Source organism: Sylvia atricapilla, chromosome 5 (genome assembly GCF_009819655.1).
Source record: "Sylvia atricapilla isolate bSylAtr1 chromosome 5, bSylAtr1.pri, whole genome shotgun sequence".
Lineage (NCBI taxonomy): Eukaryota > Metazoa > Chordata > Aves > Passeriformes > Sylviidae > Sylvia > Sylvia atricapilla.
In genome coordinates this window covers 46874471-46900415 of record NC_089144.1, presented here as the reverse complement: position 1 = coordinate 46900415, position 25945 = coordinate 46874471, and the positions used below count along the sequence as shown (strand labels likewise).

Below are 25945 nucleotides of genomic sequence, written 5' to 3'. Positions count from 1 at the left end.
ACTTGTTACTAATAAGGAGTGAAAATTTATAAAATCAAACATAACTAATGTGTGATCTATTTTGAAACAAACTTCAATGAGGTGAAGAACAAATCTCATCACAAACTTTTTATGCAAAAGGGCTATAAATTCTATCTCACATTTATTTTTAAAGTCATTTTACTTAAGAGTTTAACTGGGTTTGCCTCTACAAGTTTATAACTTATTTCCAAGCCTACTTTCAGAAAGTCTTGTCAGTGACACATGTTGATCAGGCAACTGAGGATAAACCAAGTTCTTACCTGCTGAGCCTGTATTGCACACAGAAAAGTATAAAGATTTTAATGTTTAACTTAAATCGAGAAAAGCTCTCCCACCATAACTTCATTAGATGTCCTGAAGATGGTTACCAGAGTTAGTCAAGCAATAGATACACACTCCATGGAATTTCACAGCTCTTTGTAGAAATACATCAGGAAATTATGTTGAATGTTATGAATTATGTTTCTGATCAATTAATCTATGAGATGCTAATTTCAGCAGTTACAAACTGCTGAATCAGCCAGGTAACCACACTCACACAACATGCAAAGATTTGCAGCTGCATCACTTTTATTTTCATGCTAACAGCTACTACCTGACATTCCCACAATTCACTGTTGTATTGCAGTGCTTTTCATTTAGAAGACTTTAAAAGACACCATAAGCAAATCTACAGCAAAAAGCATTTCTGTGTCCAGCAATACCAGATGATATAATGGAGAAACATTTACCCACTGAGATAGTGTCCATAGGCATGCTCTTCTAATCACTATGAACTGATAAAAATTTGAGGTAGACATTACTTACACCACGATTGGTTTGATCTACTCGTAAACTGGGAGGACAGATGTTTCTGTAGTATTATTTGAACATCATTACACCAAAAACACAGTTATAACTCGGCTCCAAAACTTTAGCATTCACAGAAGAGACTAACCTCCCTACTGCTAGTATCACCTGGAACAAGTGCTTGTGACCATACTATTCTTTGTTGGTTTGCTTGTTATTATAAATAAAACTTCTTAGCACAGCAGTACCTCAAATAACTAGATCTAAGCACCTCCTAATACACTGCAACTTCATACATAATCTGTACAGCCAACCACAACTGAAATCTTAAACATCTGAAGAAAAAATAAGCAGCATGTCTACAGTCAGTAAATTGCACAGCCTCAAACTGTCGAATTAGAAGGACCCTCCTCTAATGCTTTTCATACAGGTACTGTTGATTTTCATTAGCAAATGGCTTTCAACAGCCAAGAGGGCAATTTCAGTCTAAAGAGCAAAAGAAACAAATTCTGGAAAAGAGCAGCATCAAAATACACAGAGCTGTGAAGAACTACAGGTACTGCTACATGTAAAATGTGCAGGGACAAAAAACCCCCCCAAAACCAAAAAAACCCCACAAACCCATAGAAAGGCTATACAAGCCCAGTGTGAGCAGTGTCCATGGAGGGTCCATATTTATCACCTGGTAGAAAAGCTTATCATGCCAAGATTCCCTCTAGGTGGAGAAAGATCATCTTCAATCATTGTCTCCTTGAATACTCTTAGCTGGACAGTCTAATCAAGAGTTTCAATCTATGCAATTTTACTTTGCCTTGGATAGTTTCTGGGGAAAAAATTAGTTAATCATTTATTTGTTCAGATTAAGAGTTTGAGCCCACTTCTGCCAATAATTTAGGGCCAAACTTTATATTAACGCCGTATTTATGATAAGGCAAATCAAAGCCAAGTCACATGAGTCTGCATCCCAGTGGTCCTTCAAGTTAGTTGCCAAAATAAACTTGTTCTCATTTTATTCTGCCTTCATAGGTATAAAACAGAGGAAGCAGGCTGTCATAGAACCCAACAGTCTATCCAAATCTCTAGGATCCAAGGCATGAAGATGACTCCACAATGGACAAAAAGCCAGAGGAGGATGGCAGGAATACAGAGACCATCCTACAACCAGCATCAGTAAACACAAACAAATTATCACATGTACCCTGGGCAGGTTCAGAGAAAACCCAAGTCTCCTTGGCAAGGGCAAGCACCCCAGAGAGGTCAGTACCACAGTCAAGTTGCTCTTTACTTTTTCTGGTGATGATCAAACCTACAACACCAACAAACAGGAATGAGATGCAAGTCCCTAGATACGCATGCATACAACCAGCACACAAACATCTACTCATCTTCCTAAATCTGGCCTTATCAAAGGAAAAGCCTAAATCACTTCCTGGGGAAGAAAAAACTCCAAACCAATCACAACCCACAGCCATGGTTCTAGGAATTAATTCAATGTGTTCCAAAACTTTTGATTTACAAGATAATCCCACTGACAACTATCAAAGAATCACAACAAAGGAGGTCAATATACAAGAATTTTGTTTGAAAAGGCTACTGTTAGCCCCTCCAGATAATTGGTATCTTGAATCAAGGCGAGGTCTTTTCCTTGTCCTCCCACAAGGCACCTATATTGTGAAATAGCAACATTAAACCTTGAAAGTCTGGGATATTGCCCCAAGCTGCAAGCTTCTTTGCACAGTTCATTTTACAAAAGAATCCCTCATTTCTAAACAAGGCCCATCATACTCAACCATTGCACTAGACATAAAGGAGACATCATACATTATGCGTACAGAACCTGTCTTGCAAAACTGGAATTCAGAGGCTGGCGCTAACAAAGCTGAGATGACTGTAGTAACACCACCTCACAAGAAAACACCCAGATTTTCCCTGAAATAGGACTACACAAGATTTCAAGAGCTAAGGAGAACTTGCAAGAACACAGTATTATCTATGGATTAGGCTGCTATTGAAACAATCAATGTTTGAGACTGCAACAGAAAACTCGTACCACTGTTAAGTGGCACATCCCTTACATTCAGGATCAGCTTTCAGAATATATTGGCAAGTATGCTCCATTCCTGGACAATCTACAACTCATTCCTTTATTGTATTAGAGACCAATGAAAATAGACTTAGGAACCTGAAAGTTTAGATCTCAGTAAAATCTGAAAGCACTTGTAAAATATTTCTTACGTTTCTACAAAACAAGCTGAGTGAGTTTGTGTTGCAGCCTTCCACAGCAGTTGAGATCCTTGCCTTTGTGATAGATAGCTTACCACATTTAGGCTTCACACCATCCAACCAAGTATGGTTAAAAGATTGTGGAAGCACCAAAAAAAGCAAGTGGGGAAAAAAAAAACCTTAGTATGCCATCATGACTTCCTGAAAAGCTGTAGCTTTCTCTGAAAAATCCTTGGCTTGATTGTCACTGCCCTTTTTCCCCACTCTGGGGAGAAATACAACTAGAAAGTTGTCTTGCATCAGAAACAGCACAAGCATTTTTTGTTCGGGGCCAGAAATGTGAGCGTCAGGAAGAGAATTTTTTGGACCATACACCTCTATTGGCTACACATTATTCTCAGACAACTAAAAAGCTCTGTTTATTGTGGTCTATTACAGTGCCATACTCTGCATGGCCAGCACTGTGATAATCACCAAAAGTTCTCATGGCTGAAGAGTGCCAAAAGTGTCAGTCTTCTCTCGATAAAACATCAGGAAAAGAAATTCTAGACAAATCTCAAAGTAGTAGGTCTAGAATATTAAATACAGAAAGAACATCTTTATTTCTTGATCAGTATTGCAATCCATTCTAAGTCTTTCAGCAGAACAATCCTTTCTCTTTCAGGAGAGTGGTCATGAGAGAGGTCTCTACAGGTTCACAGAGGCTTCCCTAGCGTTTTCTACAGAGAGCCTGACCTATACAAAAATGTATCAAAGCACGCCAGTACGAAATAAAGTTACAAGCTGCAGGGACTTCTTTAAAAAAACAAAAAGTACCTGGTGTTTTATTCAGAAAGTCATTAGTACCAAACAGCAATTTGAAAGAGTAACAGATTCCAAAGAAGCCTAACACTAAAAGCAGCCATATAGTCAATCACACACATCAATTGAGGATCAGTAATTCCTAAAATGAGACAAATCAGAACCAAGAGATGTCTGCACCCATACTTCTCCTTATTCTTCCAGCAACCTGTGCCAGGTACAACAGCTACTCAGGGCAGATTTGTTCAGTGTGTCCACATTGGCGTACAAGACCCCTGAGGACAAAAGCCATAACAACATTGTTCTCCCTTGCTATGACCACGTTTGATATGTGTTCTAATTTACTTTGGTGCTTTGGTTTTCGAAGCTCAACAATTTCTGATTACTCTTCTGACAATGGCAATATCTTTTTATTAAAACTTTACTGTTTATTATTCTACTTGGTAAGATTTATGATATTTGAGTCCTGGACATAACTACAGCATTATGCACACATACCCTAAAAACTGGTTCTCTAAAAAAAAAAAAAAACCAACCAACACTTAGTCTGGAGGAAAATAATTTGCAAATCTAATTTTAAAAGGGAAAATGGCTAATCTATATAGCTGTTATAAACAGCCATAAACCCCTGCTAATCAAGATATTTGGGAAATTAATATGCAAATAAACCTAAATCATCCCAGCAGTTGCATTCTACAAGAATTTCTAGAGTCTTGGCATCAGGAGGCCAAGTAATAATGAACCAGAATGAAATACAAATGTGTGCTTTTTACATTTATGCTTACTATGGCTACTTACTACAGGACAGAGAGCACTGGTAGTATCTGACATGCAATATACTTTAGGAAAGCACTTAAGAACAGAGCCTAATTTGATGAGAGGTCTTTCAAAATTAGTCTTAAAGACACAAATGCTCCATCAGAAATGTATGTGCAGAAATAAGAAAATAAAACATTAGGTCATATTGCCCTGCTACTTTTGCGTGAGCTTGTGTGTGATTCTGAATGTATAATAGAAACTTTACAGTATGGTTTAGTCTTCAACTGCAAGGTGCAGAATAGTAAATAAGTGTTTTAAAGAACAACCTGAAACCTCATATTACTGTTCATTCCTACATCTGAATGGAGTGGCTGCTGCCGTCCCTAATAGAATGGTCCACTTTCAAAACAAAAGCATTAGATTTCCTTAGCATTAGATTTACTCCCTGAGTTATACAAAGATATTTCCCAACATTTTTTCTGAGGCCTTGGGAGAGACAGCAGAGGAATATCCTATTATTCAGGGATATGGCACCCAGGTTATCTGCTTCCTGCAAAGGAACAGTTTACACATTCCAGGTTCTTTTAAAACCCATCTGCATAAGGGCCAGATCCATACAGTAATGGAGAGAGGATAATCTGTACAGACTGTAAGGCCACATACAGTATCTTTTGCTCCTCTGACTTAATAAAATTACAGATTTTTATCTGTTTTTTACGATTGGACACTTGTCTTTGGAAGAAGTTAGTGTTTTATCCTTACTTACTGTAACAGAAAAGGCTTGTGATCAGTAGTGTGCATACAGATAGGTAAACCAGATGCTATCAAGAGTTTATGTTGATAACATAACACACATGGAAAGATGCTTGTTGCTCAGACTGCCTATAAAGCATTACTATGGCTGCAGACAGTCAATGAATAGTCAGGGTGAGTAGAGGCACCTTCAGTTTTGTGGTGTTCTCCGGCCATTTTGTCTCCATTCTGTTCATTAATAGCTGGTTACGTATGCAGGTTTCAGCTACATCACTGTTCCCAAATTTATAGTAGAATGTTAGTCAGATAAAATCCCACCTCTGATACAAACAGCAAACCTTTGCAAAGGGATGAAGTATTCTTGCTACTGCTGGAACATCAGGAACTCAATTCCCTGACCTTGTGGAAGGAAACACTCATTGGGTGGAGTAAGTAGTACAGAGAAGAAATCCAGTTATAGAGTAATAGCTAAGTAAAATCCTCTCCCAGGAGAAGGAAAGCATGCTGACATCAGTCAGTGGCAAGGACATGCTTCCCACTGCCCAATTCCTTAGGGTAACAGACTGCAACAGCTGCCAGGTTAGCTGGTTTCTCTGTAAGGCAAGAGCTCCAAATCAACCACACCCAGAATTTACATTATTTCTCCTCCACAAGGAATCTCAAGGTAAAGAACTCCGTTTCCAGTAATCATCTTTCAATGAAAACTCCACAGTTTAGTTTTTCGACTTTCACATAAAAATAGTTTCTATGAAAGACTAAAAATCATTCTGAACACTTTTAAAAGGGCATTAATAGTCACAGGGGTTTTTAAGTCCTTGAAAAATGTGGCTATGCACAGGACTAAGAATGTTAGAGCACACAGAATATTCCCTCTAGATTAAATTCACAGACAGCATATAAAATAGCACATGACTATGCAGAATTAAAGTTTTTGACATGAAGTCACAAGTCACTTTGATACACCTGAGCAAGAGGTACCAAAACAAAGGATGCACCCACAGCAATTTTCCTTCAGCAGGACACGGATCAAGGACAGCCACATGAGAAGTTGAGCACGAACATGAAGGGAAAGAAAACTTGCCTCCTCCTAGCACTGCACACCTCTGCAGAGTCCTGAGACTGCCAAAGATGAAGAAGCTACACCCTTGTGCCTTGCATACACACCCACATTCATTCTACTCTAAAAAAGCCACAGAGTTTGTAGGTTAAGATTGCATCTTTTATTAAACAAACACATATAATGAACTAGTATGTTGGTCTAACACATGGTACTATCTCTGCACCCAATGAGATGCTACTTCTGAAGCCCTCATCTTGGACAGGGGAACAGGATAACGAAGTCTGACACTTTAAAAATTCAGTAATTACTCACAGATATACTAAAAGTCCTATTTACAACTTATATTCAGCACTTGATACAAAACTACTGTCCCAAATTTTTTATCACCATTAAATTTATCTTGACCTTAGAGTGTGCCTAAAATTACAATTACTTTAGTAATTTACCTTGTTACCTTGTTGAAGTGAACAGCAAAAGAAAAACGTTGTTTGGAAAGAAAATAGATTGAAACTGACTACATCACAGCGGAGAAAGCCAACAGCTACACTGAAGGGGTGAGGGGGTAAAAGACATCTTTAGGATAATCTTGGAATATACATATAGTAAGTTTTGCACTACAGTAAAGTCTTTTCAGAGGAGGTTAAAGAAAAAAAAAAACCCAGAGCCTTCAGCATATTATAACTGAGCAGTAAAATAAGCATCTTGCATCAGTTTAAATGGGATGAAAAAATCCCTCAAGTATCTATTATACAGTCATTACACAGGGTCTGTAATAGGCAGCCTTATCATTGCTGAACATCTCAACTACATCTGCTTCCTATTTAAATGTGTTTACAACTCTCACATATGCTATTTTCTCACAGATCAACACAAATTTGGGGTATAGGTGGCAAAATTCATTACATACAGGTATGTAAATAATGCCAAGTATTTCAGGCAGAACTGCAGTGGTGTACAGTTAGAATTCCTTATCACTGTGCACTTCACACAGAAAAAATATTAACTTAGAATGGCTTAAACTGAAAAATTTACTGCTCTCCACAAAACATATAGGATCTGCTTCTCAACTTCCATCAACCTTTAAAAGCCATTTTGTCTTTTGGAATAGTTTTCTTATACTAATTATCTATAAAAATACTATGATGTAGAATTGAACAGATATCATTAGCCTTCCCCCACCTTTTAAAAAAGCTTACACTTGTTATAAATGTTACAACTGCATTTTTAGATAAAGACAATGTTATTACAGATGTAATTCACTGATAAATTATATAGGAGAGAAACAAACAACTCACAACAGAAAACACCATTTTATGTTCAACAGTTCCAAGAAAAAAAAAAGGATAAAAAGAACCGAAGAATAGCACTAAACACACAAAAAGCTCACTCAAACACTTCCTTTACGGCATTCTATAGAGGTTTACAAACAGTGTATTCATTTATCAATCCCTAATTACTTCTACTTTGCAAGTGCCATTAAACCCCCACAAGTCTTAAGAGTCAAAAGAGTGATAATCACTGCACAGCGCTTTGTTTTTAAAGGAAATACAAGCCCTAATGTGCTGAAAAATTACATGTCCTTCATACTTCATCTAAGAGCAATTCTAACACAACAATGGATTAGTTTAAAACCACTTTTTCTAACTACTCAAATAAAATTCCCAAGCCTGAGAAAGAATACCTGCAGAATCTAGAATAACTAGTGTAAAGGACATTATCTATTTGTACAATGCAAAGATGAAGATAACTGCTAGGACCACATCTTCCTTCACTCTCCCAAGAGACTCTGCAGAAGATATGAAACACCATTACAATGTTCAACACTTAATTTTATCTTTCATTAGGGGCTCTATTCATAGTGCTGATCATCACACTGAAGCTACCTAAAGGTCTTAGATCATACTTGCAGTTACATATTGGAGAAATTACTCTGGATTATCAAAATTGTGCTTTTTAGCCAACAGAAGTAAAGTATGTTTCTCCTGCTTTCTACATAGACACAACTACGTAAGCAAACATTTAACTAAATACAGTGTTGCTGCTATTCCTGAGACTTCAGACAGAAGTACCTAATATGAAGGACAAACAAGAAAAACCTTACAAGGGAAACTGGAATAAAAATACCCACAATCACCCCACATACATATGATCCAGCCCAACTTCAGTACTACATCACTTTTAGTCCAACACACTCTCAGCCTGACTACAGCCGTGGAAGGGAAATGTCTGCAACTGCAGTACCATGGACAGTGTATGGAAAAGTAGATAGAATCATACAACAAGCTGAGTTGGAAGGGACCCATCAGAATCACTGAGTCCAGCTCCTAGTCCAACTCCTCAAGAGTCACACCACGGGCCTGAGACCATTGTCCAAATGCTTCTTGAATGTGCCACTGACAACTGCACATTCCACAGATTCTATCCCTTCCATTAAAAAAATACCACCCTCACCCCCCCACACACACACACCTCTTCTGCCCTGCCTACCCCTCCTTAAGAGCCTGCAACCCTCCAAGAGGGCACTCCAATCACAGGACTCATCCCACCAAGTTTCACTTATGCCAATACCAAACTTCTGGGACTGGGGCAAAGCTTGGAGCTAGGCTTGCTTGTTTCTCATGCTGCCCGCACTGGTGTAGAAACATTTTAGGTGTGGTATCTTGTAGCCAAACACCTCCTGAAGCACATACAAGGATCCCATCAGCACCCATTTCCTCAAGTTTTGGCACACCATTCCACTGCTCATCACCAGTAAGCCTGGTATTTTCCCATTCCCTTTTGAGCATTTCATCACCAAGTTTTTAAGCAATCACCTTGAACTTTAGAAAGATAAACACTCTGTGTCAGTGCAGGAGATTCAGAGATTCTGTATTACATCCAAAAGCTCCAGTATTTACATCAAGGAGTACCTTTTAAGTTTAAATAAACTTTCCTGCATTTCCACTGAAGCCACACTATCTGCTTTAAGCCTATTAGCATAGAATCACAGAATGGCCTGGATTGGAAGCGACCTTAAAAATCATCTAGTTCCAATACCCCTGCCATGAGCAGCGACACCTTTTGCAATAGATCAAGTTGCTCAGAGCTCCATCCCTCCTGTCTTTGAGTATTTCTAGGGATGGGGCATCCACAGCTTCCCCGGGCAACCTGTGCCAATGCCTTACTACCCTCCCAGTAAAGAATTTTTTCTAATATCTAAGCTATACCTACTCTCAGTTTGATTGTTGCTACACGATGCTGTAAAACATCCCTCTCCATCTCCATTCAGGTTTTCCAGGCTCGCTTCAGGTACCGTAAGGCTGCAATCAGGTCACCCCAAAGCTGCCTCTTTCCTGGGCTGAATAATCCAAGTTCTTTCAGCCTTCACTTAGAGAGGAGGTGCTTCACCCCTCTGAATCTTTTGATGGCCTCCTCTGGACATGCCCTTGCAGTCCATGTCTTTCTTACTTTAGGGACTCCAGAGCTGGGTGCAGCACTGCGGGTGGGGTCTCACAGGTCTCACCAGAGCAGAGGGGCAGAATCCCCTCCCTCACCGTGCTGCCCACACTGCTTTGGATACAGCCCAGGATACAACTGGCTTTCGCTTTCTGGCCTGAGTGCACATTGCTGGGTCATGCCCAGCCCCTCATCCACCAGTACCCCCAAATCCTTCTCAGCGGGGCTGCTCTTGATCTGTGCATCCCTCAGCAAGTGCTGACACCCAGAGTTGTCCCGACCCAGGTACAGGCACCTTGCACTTGGTCTTGTTAAACCTCATGTGAGTTTACAGGCTCATCACTGATTTTTAGTTTCAAGCTCTAACACGGACAATTTTATACTCATGAAGTAGAGGATGGTTACAGTTTTTACTAGAGATTCACAGAATAATTCCAACTGGAAAGATCTCTGTGGTTCTCTATTCAACCTCCTTCTCGAATTAAAATCAGCAAAATAAGTCTATATTACACTGTGCTTTATCAAGCTGGGCATCAAATATTCAACGCTGAAGACTGCAGAACCTCTTTCACTTGTCCCAATAATTGTCCTGAACACTCCATAAAGAAACATGTTAATCTTAAATGAAGTTATTTTAATGCATGCCTGCTGTCTCTTGCCTGCCTTCCACACTGCTCTAGCAAGCTTGGCTCAGTATTCTCAAATGCATTCCCATAGGTACTCCAACAATTAGTTGGAGTTAGTTAGTTGCCTCCTGCTTTCCAAAGTCTTTTCTGGAGCCTAAGGATGCATTTCCCTAACAGCAGACAGAATTTTAGCAAACTGTTACTTCTTACACACACCTGCTAGATTTAAAGTGTTCTAACACAAATATAAAGTTTTGATGCAAAGCAGCTGTTACCTTTATCCCTGCACTTGCCCAGATACAACAGCAGGAACCAAGACCTCATACTAAAATCAGCTCTAGTACAAGCCACAACGAGTCATACTCTACCTTTCTGGGCCCACTATAACCTCTCTCTATGATGTACATCAATTCTAAAGAGAGCATCGCCTGTTCAACCCGCAAACCTGTTTCTAAACTAGAATTAAAAGTTATGGATGAACTTCTAAAAAAAAAAATCCTACAGTTGAATGAAGCTCATATTTATACACATACACAGATACTTACAGAGAAAATAAGATGCCCTGAACTGAAGGGGAAAGAAAAGACCAAACCAACAACCAAGCCTCCAAGATCACGAATATATCAGGGAGGACAATAAGAGTATATTATTAGGGCTGATATCTAAACAATTGTTGGTTTAGGCAGAAACTAACAACAAAAAAAGTAAAAACATTAACAAAGACACCACAAGCATTCCAGAACCTGGAGCAAATTCCTGGCAAGTATGCTACCCTACCAACAACTACAAGCAGGAGTTCCTGTATCAATCTTCCCCCAAATCCTCCAAACTGACTTATCAGAATAACAATAAGGACAGTAACAGCTCTACAGAAAAAGTCACACACTCTTTGACAAAGCAAATAAGATCAAGAATTATTAACCACTGGAAAATTCACAGCATGACTGGTCAGTCAAGAAATTCCAGAGGCAGGGGAAGGAGTGAAGAAGAAGAAATGTATTCCAAAGGTTTATACACCTCTTGTTAGTAAGTGAGATGTGTTCCAGCACTTCTCAAAAGAAAAGGCTGGGGTACAGATACAGGAAGAAGCAGTGATGTTTCCTTAACAGAAAAAAAAGCAATCTTCTCCACAGAGTTCCATATTTCTCTGGAGAACTCACATTGTGTATTTCACTCACAGCTGAAGGGGAGTAAATATGCCAGAAAAAAGTCTGCACTCCTCATCTAGCCTATTAAAAAAACCCCATACAATTAAAATAAACCCTTGCATAGGCTTAAAATCATTCTTCAGAATCCTTGAGAAACTACCAAGAAATACAGGGAACAAGGAGGATTTGGTCAGCCTCTTCAAACTCACCCTAAAACTTGTGAGACATCAGCCTCTGCCCTCAGATTCACTCTCAGCCATTCACACTCAGTATCTTTAGCAGCAAGTAGAAAAAAGCAGACTTGACTTTTGCAAAAGGTGACAATGCTTGCCCCTCGCTACAAAGTCAGGAGAGGCAAGTCAGTTTAAGCCACAGGTTTAAATGAACACTGGACAACTGGAAACAGAACAGTATTAGCTGAATAACTAACTGGAGTCCCCAGTACAATAAAGAGGAAACTTCAGCAGGTGCAGACAAGGGCCACAGATAAGCAGAGGGCTGCAGTATCTTTCCCATGAGGTTGAGGTTTTTCAGCCTGCAGAAGAGAAGGCTCCAGGGAGATCTGGATAGCAGCCTTCCAGTGCCTAACGGGGGGCCTAGAAGTAGTATGGAGAGGGAGTATAACAGGAACTGAAGTGACTGGACAAGGGGTAAAAGCTTTGAACTTAAAGAGGGTAGATTTAAGTTAGATGTTAGGAAGAAAATCTTCACTACAAGGGTGGTGAGGCACTGGAACCAAAGATCCAAACATCCAAAAAACATCCAAAGATGCTGTGGATGTACCATCCCCGGAAGTGTTCAAGGCCAGGCTGGATAGGGCTTTGAGCAACCTGGGTGAGTGCAAGGTGTCCATAGCAGGAGTGCTGGAGTAAGATGATCTTTTAAGGTCCTTTCCAAACTAAACTATTCTGTGATTCTATGAACTTGTCTATACTTTCCACTTTAAACCTAAGTCAACAAAGAAATACATCTGAACTTAATTAGATTTAGGCGGTGTTCAAGGCAGAAAACCAAAATACTACAAATCAAGGCTGTGATCCTACAAACGTTTAAGTAGCAAACTTTACCCAATGCAATAGATGATGATAATGTAGCTAGAGAATATGTTCAAAATAGAGAAACACTGCCTACATTCACGATATTAGCTCCAAAAATACAAGTGATAACAATTCCCTACCAAGACCACTGCTGTTACACAATATAAAATTCTTAATATGTAAATACACAAGGCACAGTGGACCTGTAAAGATACAATAGAAGATTAACACATACAAACCCACTTCCACTTTAAGAAGACTACAGTTACACCGAAGTACCTAAACTTAAAACTTTTCAAGAGCAAAAAAGTCAGTAAAGCATTAGCCCCTGTAGCTAGTAATTACAAAGCCTGATGGAAAAACAAATGAGTGAACCACTTCAGCTTTTTCTTGATGTGTATCTGGGAGGTAAAGCCAATTCCAAATATAGCACACGTCCTGTGCTCAAATTTGTGGCACTATCTGAAAGTAGGTGGAAATGAGGCCTATGGCTTATTTCTTGTTTCATGCTGAAAATGACAAAGGATGAAGCTTCTCTAAAATCTGAAATCCTCTAGCACACAATTCAAGGCAATAAAGTGTCTCTTTTAGTAATTTATAAATCAGTTAGATAATATAAAAGGTACATCTAATTAAAATGCAAGAGCAAATAAATCCAGTGAGCTATCAGTTCTATTAGCTGAAGAAAGATATCAATTTGAAGTTCAGTATGGAAAATAAAAATACTATGCTTAAGACATCATCTGCTTCAGACAAGAGCAGGATGCTGGTTCAATACCATGTACTGACATCTGAGTCAACAGAAATGGTAAAAGCATCTACCATGTCACAGTCATACTCAATCCCAGTCTGGAGCCGGTTTGGCTTCCACAGAGAATACTTAGAAATTTACTTTACTTTCCATTCCGTAACTTAAAAAATGAAATTTATTTCAAAAAGCAAACAATTCATTTAATGAGATGCACAAAAAAGTTTGGAAAGTGGAAGAACCTTCTTATCACTCATACTCCATGTACCTGCTAGAAACCCAAAAAAGGTAGTTCCTTTTACAATATTCACCCACATCATAAATACTCATTTCCACAGATCTGGTACACAAGCTACAATTGCCACCTTCTGCTTTTCAGGGAAATACATACTTGTTACTAAAAAACACAAGTTGAGAAAGATCAAGACCTGCATTGATGGAAGCACCTTTATCCCAGTGAGCAACAGAACATAAGGAACTGCTTGAAGATAATCAATATGCTGTAGTAAACAAATTTTAGACACAAACACATAAAAAGCAATTTCTTAGAAGAAAAAAAGGGAGAACAATGAGAAGTAACAGCATCAGCTTGCACAAATTTAACCAGGATGCGTAGCACTGGATTTATATAAATTCCTTCTGCTGCCTCCAATACCTGGAGCTGCATTAACTCAGGCAGGTTAGGTTAAGGAGTCATTTGGTACATAGGAAGTGCTGAATGAAATCCCAAACATTTTGTCAGACTGTTTTGGTGACAAATATATGTTATAAAAAGCACAAAAGTTCAAGCTGACAGCAAATACACTTGCCCAACATATCCTCTAAATGATGTGATTTTTTAAATACTAAGGAATAGACTTGAGGTTTCACCAACCAAGAGCAGCTGAATGCAGTTCCTTTGGAGAAGCCTAAGCCTATAAGAGATGTAAATTAACCAAAACCCCTAAGAAAACCAAACAACTGCCTTAAGAGAATAAAGAACTGGATGATAGATTTAAGTTCCTTTAAAACCAGAAGAAACAAAATACAAAATGAGGAATTAAGAATGCCTCAGAAACATTCATACCGATGTCAGCTTTGAGAAAATGCTCTTCAATATCTTATTTTGTATTTCGTAAATAAGAAAGCAAAACAAAAACCCAAATAAAACACAAAATTACACTGATTCCATCTCATTCCTTATACTTTCATATACTATGGTATTTTCTAAGTCCATCACAAGTCTCAGGAAAAAACAGTACAGTCAAAAGATGCTACACTGCACCTCTGTAGAAGTTGCCTTCACCTTGTTTTCAGAGGTGGCACACACTGAATACAGCAGAAAGAGCAGCTGGTACTAAGTGGCTCATTTGTTAAGAGTGGATGACTACAGCACTGCAAATGCCAAAAGGAACTTGACTCCCTCTCACCTCATTACACCAAATTACGTATGTTTGAAAACAAATTTTCCTTCACCTCTGACAATGGTTTAATACATACATGCAAAGAACTCATGGTAACTGGTATTAATTATGAGTGGAGACAGTATAAGCAATTTACTCCAAATCTGCCTGTTTTCTGACTCTTCACTTTACTTTTACTCTATACAACTATGCTCAAAGAATAAATGCCATGTGCCACTGCAGGCTTCCTTATAAAGATGGCTGTATAGTGTTCTCTTTTTGGACACTGACTTTTTAGACAAAAGCAAATAGGTGGTTTCCTAGGAAAAGATATTACAGAACCAATCTGAAGCAGTTTCTGCCCAAGGTATGGTGTTTTCTTCAGACTGTCAGTCATGGTCACACAACACAGATGGCTCTCACCAAGTTTCATTGTGCTATGTATTTATCCCATAGTAACCAGAGGAATAGTTTCAGACAAGGTATGCCCCTGCCCCACCCCCAGAGAATCACAAGCCTCAAGTTATATCAGAATGAGACCATGCACAAAAAGTTTTAAGAAATGAATGTCTCTAAAATGGCTCAATGAGAGAAGGAAGCCATTACACTGGTGAAAACATGAGAATGGACATACCTTGAAGTATGCTTACAATTATAACTAATATTCAAGAATAAATGAGTAGTTTCATTCAAATGAAACGTAATCCAGTCAGATGATAACACTACCCATATGCAGAAGACAGCCTGATATAAGATCTGCTATTTCCTTAAACTTCCCAGCTGTTCTTCCATATTTTCAATGTACACTAACAGTTATGTAAAGGAAAACCAGCAATCATCTTCTGGTTTCAGACTTACCACCTATGTTCCAGAACCAGTTTGCCAGTAACCGTGAAACTACATGAATATGTTAAATATATGCTTTACTAAATGAAAGGATTAGCAAAGGAGCTTTCAAGGATGGGAGGAAGCACTAACTTCTCTGACACGGTTCCTCAGTTATAAATTACTTGACCCTTAACCTAGGATGAAGTTTCATAAAAGGGAAGATTACCTTCTTAGGAAAAGCGATTCAACATGCTAAATGATCAACAGAAACACATGCAAGAAGGCTTGTTCAGAGGAGCAGCAGTTACATGATAAATGGCAGTAAGATTAAGTCACTAGACAAATTGGATTAATGCTACTGGGCCGCTCTCATTTAGACTAGTGTGTTTAACATAACTTCAGGAGTTTAGGGACCCCTACAGTTCATATTGATTGAAGGAAATGCATTCAAATTAACTACTGGGCATGCTGACCTATAAACACTAATTTTGACCCAGCAAATTTTGACCTTTTATTTTATGCTAGTTTAAGAGCTCTCAGGACAGACACATTTTATGAATGAGATACTGAAGACTAATTCTAGATTACATTCAATAAAAAAAAAAAAGTCACATCATGAAGCAGGAGCTATTCAAAGACAGGGAATAGTTTCTATTTTTGCAATGTCCAACAGCCCAAGGTAATATCTACAGATCACAGAGCTTTAGGTCTTTAACTGAGAGGCACAGCTATAGCTACACGTACCGATCTTCATTCATCATATCTGGAGAGAAGACAGAAAAAGACAAAAAAGTAGCTGGATACTTTCTCCACATATCTAGTGATTATTCCTACATGCTTCTTCCTTATCCTTTTTTTCTGTAATTCTAGGCTGTAGTAGAAAACAAACTCTGAACAACAGCCACCATATGCTCACCTATCTGGGACATAACATTCATCAAAACTTCTATCACAAACTTCCTCAGGTAGGCAGTTCCAAAGCACATACAAATATAACTACTTCCTCCCAGTCCTGCACTCAAATTCAGGTTGTTTTTTTAAGATGGTAACTAACTCTAACATGCAATAAGAGACAAGTTTAGAAATAACAAAACTATTCTACCTGCAAATACAGTATTTCACACCTGAGGTGTCTTAGCTCACGTATCTTGCAATTAAAATTAATATACACTATTCAAATAGGATCCACATTAAATCCATAGTGGTGAAAGAAACTTTAAACTAAAATACAACACCAAGCCTGCTTTCAAATAAATCTCATCTGTTGAATTCAGTGTTCCTGAAACAAATTAACCTTAAAGACTGTTAGTAAGTCTTCCTATGCTGTGTATTTGATCCTACAAAGAGTAAGATTGCTAACCTTTTCATTGCTACTTTTGGGTACGGATTCTTATATGGAAGAAAATGTTTAAGAACATCCACACTGGGGAAAAAATAAAGGCCTCTTCTGTTAAGCAAGGAAAAGATTAGGCTTCAGCAGTCTGAAACATAAGCACTCAACCACAAAAAAGGCCTAAATATGGGCCATAGTAAAACCTGGGATGAAGCACTAATTGAAAATCACAGTACACATGCCTATCACATTTTTTTGGCCATCCCTACAAAGTTCATGTGATTCTGTTCCGAATTTGAAGAACTCATTAGAAGTGAAGACACAAGTGTGCTGCCATTTTTGCACTTTCACTTAATTTCTTTGAAAAAAGAAAAGAGAAAAACCAAACCCTGGCAACACAAAAACACCACTCCAAATTTGTAGTTCTAATAATTGATACTTGCAATCAAATTCAAAATACTGCAATATCACCTTCCAGCAATGAAAGACTGCTAAGCTGAGAGAAGCAAAATACTCAAAGTGCAGAAAGAGACTACAAGAACCTGCACTACAACAAGAGACCCTCCATCTTACAGCCAAGATACACAGAAGTACAATAACTTTATGTCAGATTTTGTAATCAGTTGAAACCCACTTCATATTAGGCATCTATTGCTATCAAGACAACAGTGAAATAGAAGAAACAGATGCCAGGACCACAGTATGTTAGAAAGCAACTCACAGATGAAGTTTTCCCTTCTTCCCTTGCAACAGAACACAACTGGATCAAAACCAGACAGCACTGATAAGAGAACGAGCCTTACCAAAGATCCAAGCTCCCTCCCCATCAAGTTCAATGTTTGCTTGGTCTCTACACCCACCTTTATTTTTAACACTCAATGACTAAAAGATAAAAAAAACACCCTTTACGCTGATCCAAACCTATTTTGCCCCAATTTGAAAGCCAGCAACAGATTAAATAACTTAATAAAAATACACTGACAACAGATTAATCATTATAAAATCAACACTAACATATTCTGCCCCAGAATAAAAACACAGTACATAGCTTTCAGGATACACAGAAAAGGATGAGAAGTTTCATTCCCTTGGCTTGTGATTGGCATCATAGCTTTGGACGCAGGCTGCCTCATGTTGTTAAAGGACATGCATGATATTTATAAATATCTTAATTTGTACATATGTGTTTAGAAAACACTTGCAAGCTCCACTTAAAAGATGATGGATTCCTACCAGAAGTACCTTGGAGTTGTCAAGCTCCCAGAACATCCAAGGAAGGAAAGGAAAGGAAACATACCACCACAAAACCTACTTGATCTTAGTAATATGTGGAAATCACTAGTTTAAACACTAACCCTTCCCTCTGAGCTGATGCAGCCAGTCTAATAACAGCTAACCAGATGCCAAAACCATATATTCTGAATACTAACTAAACTTGTATAATCTGGAATATAATTTTGAAACAAGGAAATTATGAAGATTCATTTTTCAAACTCATACAAGAAAAATGCTAGCTGATATAACCAAGCACATCAAAGTTTCTGGTGTGACAGAAAAAACTCCACTGTAGTAAAAAAAATGCACAGAACTGATCCTAACAGTCTAATGCAAAATCGCAGACATGCTTTTACTTAGAGATGTTATATTCATATTTCCTGCTAGACACTTGCACTGCCCTCCCAATTTATTTACAGGAAGAAGCAGGTCTGAGCAGCAGCTCAAGCCATGTCAAATCATTTGCTGCTATACCTAATTTTCCAAGTCTGGAAAGTGTTTACAGTTGTTAAAATGTTAACAAATGTTAACCAACCTTCTGAAAGGAATGAGAGGGTGGCCCAGAGGGATGAGGACTCTATTTATCCATAAAGCTCTAGCTCCTCACACTGTTACCATCCAATAAAAAGGGGGCTAAGCAGGTAGAAAGATACACAGGAAAAAAATAAAAGAGAAAGCTTGAACATCTTTAAAGAGACAAAGCATTCAGGACACTGAAGCCAGGTAAGTTAAGCAGTCTTTCACATATGCACTTACTGAAGTTATCTCAGCAATACAGCATAACTGCAAGTGGGACAAGAGGTGGTTTGTACAACCTAAGGCACTATTCACCGTGTGAAAGTCTAGGAACCCTTGACCCTAGCAGTCTTGCTGAGCAAGTAATTTTCTTTCTGCATGTGTTAAGGCCTATAGATCAGCCTCATCTTACCAGAGCAAGCAAGGCCCAAGATGCAAACTTCAGAGTTACCTGTGCTTACAGAGAGGTCTATTTGAAATAATCTCATTTATTTCAAAGAGGCAGATGAGATTTTGAGAAATAGTTGCCAGAGTTAAGCCTTCAGGGCTCATACTTAGGATCTCGGTCAGAGCTATTTCAAAACCATTTAACTCACAAAGAACATCCTAATTTCTATGAACAACAGCCATGAAGGAAAACATGTATTTCTACATACAGACTATTTTTAATTAAATAAAAAAGTCACATATTTGTGTATACTCTCTCACCAGCCTTTCTAACCCAAGTTTTTTATTTAGTGGGCACTCTAAGGACATTCTTAAACTTTCTGAGGTACCAAGAAACTAGCAGAGCACTATTCCTGACAATGACACTCACTACCTTTTCTCTGCAAAGAGAAAAACTGTTAGAATACTCCAACCCTCCTAATTTTAAAAGCTAACAAAGAGGCACCTGAAGAAACATGCAAGTCAAAAGAAGACCTAATTTTATCACTGTATTCTCCCTTCCCAAAACAATCTTTTCCCCTAAAATGAACTTAGTTTGTAATTCAGCCAAGTTCAACTGCCAAGCATTTCTAAACATTTGCATGTGTTCATCTTGTTTATGGAATAGAAACCCTATCACAGAATTCCAAAAGCCTAAGATGCAGCACAGCTGAATCCTAGACCATGAGTTAGATCACTACATTATTAAAGAGATGCTAAGAAACTAGTAGTATAGTTGTTTATTTGTAATAATAATCAAATAGGCCATCAAATAGGCCTACAAATAGGCCATCTAAAACTAATTCACTCTCTCAAGTCAAACAGCTGTTTTACTCCCTGCCCTTCATAAGCCTGTATTTCATTTTTTGCCTTTCCTTTTTAAGCAGTGAAAGGGGCTAGAAAAAAAATCACTCTTCTACATATTCATCTTTCAGCATATGTGCTTTTCTATTAGTGCCAGACACCATGTTTACATGAATATGAAGTCAAAGTCCAGGGATGTTCAGGTCAAGACATTTCAAAACTAAAACAAAATACAGACAATTAAAACACAGTGAGTTAGAAATGCGTACAGGCTCAGTACACATGTGACTGGCCAACACTAACTTCTAAAACTTTTGGACAGGAGTAAGCCAACATCTGCAGGTCTAGAATTTCCACAGCTTTAACCAGCTGATAGGTTTTGCTTACATTAAATGCTCTGGAGAGAATTGTTTCCCCTATGAACAGCATACTTGGTATTACCACACTGACAGAAGCATACAAGCCATGGACAATTAACTCCTCTCTTGTATGGTAATAAAGCATTTTAACATAATTATCTAGTGTATTTTCCCTCCCCTTTACTGTACATACAAAGGTACCGGCTGCTCAGTTTTAAACTGGCAGGTAGAGCTGTAGGACCGTAGCTAGAAGCAGATGAGCACCCATATACAGCCTTGTCATTTTACTTCTGCTAATGCACAAAATGAAAAGAGCTTCGTGGATTTTGCAAGCAGGAGACAGAAAGTTACATACCGGTTATTTTACTGACTGATAAATCTCAGGAGGTTGCACGGACTGTCCAAAATAACACCAAAATTAAGAGGCTGCCATTCACCATCTGTTTGCCTTTCCCTCAGGAAAAAAACTGCATATCACAAGAAGAAATGGAGCCAGGCTCCAGGGAAGAGGAAGAAGGGGAGAGAGGAAATTTCCACGCAAATTCTAAGTGAATCACGCCGCGATGCCCGCGCCGGCCTGCCCTGGCAAATGAGAGCGGTTCCGGGGCCACCGTCCCTCCGCCACCCCGGCCAGTGGCCCGGCCCGGCCCAAGGGCTTCCCCGCGCCGGAGGGGGGTGGGAGAGCGAGGAGGAAATAAATACAGCCTCCTCCGGGCAGCGACACGGAGGAAGCCCTTTCCCCAGCGCCCCCGGGGAGGAGGAGCTGCCCGCTCTCCCCCGCGCCCTCCCCTCACGGCCCGGCGCCCCCGGCGCCCGGCAGCGGCCCGGCGCGTCCTCCCGTCGCCGGGGCTGCACCGGCGGGTGGGCTGCGGCCTGCGCCGTCCCAGCGAAGCCTCGGCGCTCTCGTAGTCAGAGCGGCCCGGCTCCCCCCCGCCTCCTCCTCGTCTCTCCTTCCCTCCCTCCTTCCCGGCCCGGCCTTCAGCTCGCACTCACCCGCCTTCCTCCTGCCTGCCCGGCCCGCGGTGCGTGTGCGCGGCTCTCCCTCTCAGGCTGCCCGGCGCGGCGGGGGCGGCCGGGCGGGCGAATGGGTGACTGAGTGAGCGTGTGGGAAAGGAGGCGAGGGGAAAAGGAGGAGAAGGGTGGGGAGGGAAGGAGAGAGGCGGCGAGGAAAGAGAGAAGCGGAGGGGAGAAACCCGCAGCGGCGCTCCTGGAGAGGGACGTGCGGCGGCGGCCGGTCGGGCGCTCGGGCAGCTGCTCCGACGACCTTTACGCGAGGGACGGGCGATCTCCGAGCTCGGGGCGCTCCGCTGCCAGCCCAGCCACCATCTTACATTGGGGAGACTTGCCCCAGACACCGCCCCCGCTGCGCGTGCGCTGCCGGCAGTGGGCGGGGAGCGGCGCGGGAGGTGAAACGGGGCGCGACGGCAGCGGCCGCGACGGCGCGGGGCATGAAGGGAGTTGTAGGCGGCGGCAGTGGCGGCGGCAGTGGCGGCGGCTCCGGTAGCGCCGGAGGAGCCGGAGCCGGAGGCGGTGGCCACGCCATCCGAGCCGGACCACGGTCTTCTTTCGCCAGGCCGGGGATCCGAAGCTCTCCGCCGGGTAGGGCCGTCCCACCGCTCTGTTCCCGGGAGTCTCCGTCCGTAAACGCCCTGCAACTTCAGCCACCTGTTGCTGGACATTAAACTGCACGGTTTGCAAGCACTGGGTTGATTTTTTTTTCCCCCTGTCATTGGTGTTGCTCTGGAGTTCTTTTCCCTTGCCGTGTCGAAGAGATCCCGTGTAGCTCCCCGTCGGATTTTGCCGGCTGTTGGCTGCAGCGCCAGGGGACGTGGTGCGCCGTGCTCTCCCGGGAGCCCCTGACGCGGCTGTCGGCGGCTCGGCGGGGCCGGCCGAGTTTGCCGAAGGCCGCCTCGGGCAGCCCTGCCTCACGGCGCGTCCAGCGCCTCGGCCGCCGGCAGAGCGGCACTGCGCCCCGGCGCCGCTGCCAGCCGCGCTCCCCGCCGGGGACCCCGCCTGCCGCCTCACCCTTCGCTTCTTTCGCTTTATTCGCACTTCTTATCTCGTAGAAACTCAGAGAAACTATATTGCCTCCATCCTCTCTTTATACCACAGACGCCCCGGGTCATGGACTTGTTCAAATTGCACCCATATCCCTCTCTTTTACCGATGATCCCGATGCTGCGCCAAGACCTCATCACCTCAGCTAACAAATAGTGTTTTATTCATCGCCTTTATAGCTCTCTTGTGGCTTTCCTGCCCTGGCATCCTTAGCTCTCCAGACAGCCAGCCTCATCCTGAGTGTTTAATTATCAGTTATCTCCTTCAGTGTGCAAACTATTACTGCTTTTGCCATGACAATATTCACCTGAGAATTTTACTTATTTCAGCAATTGATAGGACAAAGAGGTGTTCATCACCGAATGCACTGGCACAACAATTACATTTAATGGCATGGATTTTTTCTTCTTTACTTTTGTTTCTTAGTTTGAAGTATTATACTAGTACAGCTTTGTACAGTATGCCTGTTCTACTAACAGTGGAACTTGTGTTGACATAGCTTATCTCCTTCCTAAAACAAGTTAATGTTAACTTATGCATATTAAATTACAGACTGATACGTGTATATCCCCCACAGGAAAGTTCTATAAATTAACTTTACTGTTTCTTGCTGTAGGGAAGACCAAAGTCTGCATAAAAAGATATGCTGTTCTCAGCAGTAGTCTTCACATGTGAACTCAAATGCAACATTATTCAGAGGACAAAACATAAAGTGGAATGTGAACACCTATGTAAGTGAGAAATTCTGTGTTTCTCTGCATATGTCTTAGACTGTAACATGTACTAATGTATTAATGTAAAAGTAACTAGTTAGTATATATTAATCAAATTCAGGTGAATGTATGTATATAACAATGTATTTCTCAAAAACTTTATTAGTTTTACATTTATATCAACTGATATATAAACCATTAGGTTCCAGGAGTACCCATTATGTAAGTAACTTATATAAGTAATGTAATTAGTTGCTGGTACACCTAATACCCACCAATGTTTCCTATTGAATAAAAGCAAGTACTCTGACTTGGAAAGAGACGTTTAAAATAATAAAACTAAAAGCTGCAATTTTGAGTCAGAATTTAGGCTGTTAATATTAAGTGAATTCTGTGGTTTCTTTTCATTCAGAATTAAGGAGTTTTTCTCTTAGTAAAAATCTGTTCAAATCACTTTGCTGAGACCTGCATGGACAGATATCAGCAGCATATAATATTAATGTAGGAAAAAAATCTACATGGCCGAAGACTGCTTTGGCTGATGTTACCAAAAGTTATCCATAGCCCTGCTTCCACCTCTTCTTTAATCTGGTAAGAATAATTCACTTGGCCATCATGTTGCCATTTTAAAATTTTAAGATGCCCTTAAATTCATTATTTTATTATTTTTAAGTAATTGTAATTGCTTTTATCAGGTTACTTAATTGCATTTTGGCAGCTTATTTACTTTTGGAAATGTTTGGGTTTTGTTTGCTTTGAATGGGCCTGATAACTCAGCAAGACTGTTTCTAAGAAATCATTTCCGTGTTTATAAAGAAAAGCTTTTGCAATACATTTTCTTGGAAGTAGCCAATATGTACTAGCTAGAGTAAAAATGTCTATTCATATGATTTATGTGTTGTGATTCAATCCCCAGTTCCCTGACATTTGTGGCATACGCGCTGTCATGCGTTGATTCACACCATGTACTGGGAAATTGCTCTCCCGGGCAATGATCCACAGTCACTGTCTTGTGGAACAGATATAGGAACCTACTAGGATTCTGCAGTTTGATGTGAAGCTAAGCTATTTTCAGGATTCCTCCCTCCAGTGTTAAGCCACCACCATTTCAAATGGCTGCCAACCTGTCAGGAGAAAACAGTGGAGGGTCCAGAGAAAGGACTAGAGAAAGACATGATGGCGGTGTACTGATACTGGCAGAAAAGGAGGAGGTGGAGATCCAGTAATTCCATGCCTGGTTGGGATAGGGAGTAATTATGCTGGGACTTTAGGATGGCAAAAGTTGCAAAGCATCTGTACAACTGCAGTCTGAATATTCATCAACATAGAAATAATACCGAGGCACATGTACGTGTGGACTTTCTGCTCACTGGGATTGATAATGGTCTATCAATATGTGCTAGAAATATTTATCACATGTATATTTCACTGTGCTGGTAGTGAGAAAATACTTGCAGTTTTATAAATATCATGACCCCAAGCTCTGCTAGTAGCAGAGGCTGAATGTATGTGCCTATATTTCAGACTGAAAGTTGGATCTCATAAATAGAAAAAAATTATTTTTCTCAGGCTTCTGCAAAGCTTCATGGATCGCTACGCAAAGTTCACAGATATTATTACAGAATGGTATACAAGGGTTAATAACAGGTTTTTTAGAAATTCAGCTTTATTTACTGAAACAGAAATAAGAATTGCTCTGCAGACTGCAATGGGTATTATTGATGTGTCCACTCCTTTTCTCACTCTTGGAGGTCCAAACATCTCTCTGCTTATCTGACTAATGATGCCTTTTACTTGGCACTAGAGAAAGAAAATGCATGACTGTTCTGACTAACTGTAGAATAATAATGAAGGGCTTTGTTGGTAAATTAAGGGCAGGTGGAGGAGCCTTACAAACACTCTGATCAGTACTTGCTGCGAGTGGTAGATGTTTGCTATCTCTTGTTGGAAATCCACGTGAGGAGAATGAGATCTCCATGCTGCTTGGGGAAACAGGATGAGTGAATTATCCTGCTCTGTCTTAAATGAAAGAATAGAGTGGTGACAGAATTAGTGCATTATAGCCAAAGATATGAGATACATCTTTGTTATGTTTTTGAATTATAAGGGGAAAATGACGACTTCAATGGGATGCTTCAGCCATTTTTTTTCATTACAACCTTCTTTATTCAACATGACTCTGGCACAGCACACATTAACTGCTAAGTGCACCTATCTTTGCAAATGAGAGCAGAAATTGCTCCTGGTTTTGGGAAGGGTGTTGTGGGGACCTCCAGGAAGCTCCTACTATTTGTTAACCTCAGAGTGCACTTGAAGTAGTGGCATAGCTTCCTAATATTCTTCAGAAGACTGTGGGTTTTTTCATAATTTACAGTAAATCCTCCTGGGTGTTTTTTTTTCTTTGTCCTAAACTCCTCTGAATCTAGACACTCATGTCCAAGTTAACATAGGTTGTTATAAACATCCTTCCAGCTCTTTTTTTGCCTTTTGGCTACTGAGCCGAAATCCATTCACAGAATCCTTAAACTTCTCTTTCCTATCCTCCTTTTCCTTTTTGACGTATTTTTTATTCATTAAGCAATCTGTTTGGCTAAAGTTCCTCATCATAATGGGGCCTTTGTTGTCAGAGATAAATTGCAATTATTTGTTATTTCTGCATTGAATGCGGTGCTAATGGTCATAGGTTTCATTTTTTTTAATCGATTTTGGAATGTCACTCCCATTTGTTTTTCCAGTCTGAGCTTTCCTAGGAATCGGCTGTTCTCAGGTAACCCCACAGTGTGGGGTAAAAAATAAGAAATGTAAAAAATAAGAAGCCTCTCTCTTTACATCTCTTTTCTATAGAAATCAT

At 40.2% G+C, this 25945-nt stretch overlaps 1 protein-coding gene across 7 annotated transcripts in view; it reads right to left on the bottom strand.

Annotated features, from left to right (window-relative positions):
- CNOT4 (CCR4-NOT transcription complex subunit 4) overlaps positions 1-21710 on the bottom strand; it is a 75888-nt gene extending 54178 nt beyond the window's left edge. For 6 of the 7 annotated variants that reach the window (XM_066319376.1, XM_066319374.1, XM_066319377.1 and 3 more), the window contains exon 1: positions 21317-21450. The gene's annotated coding sequence lies outside the window, so the exon portion shown is untranslated. Of the gene's footprint in view, positions 1-21316 lie in introns of all 7 variants that reach the window. The other variant, XM_066319373.1, reaches the window with a different exon arrangement.
- Between the last annotated feature and the right edge of the window lie 4235 nt (positions 21711-25945).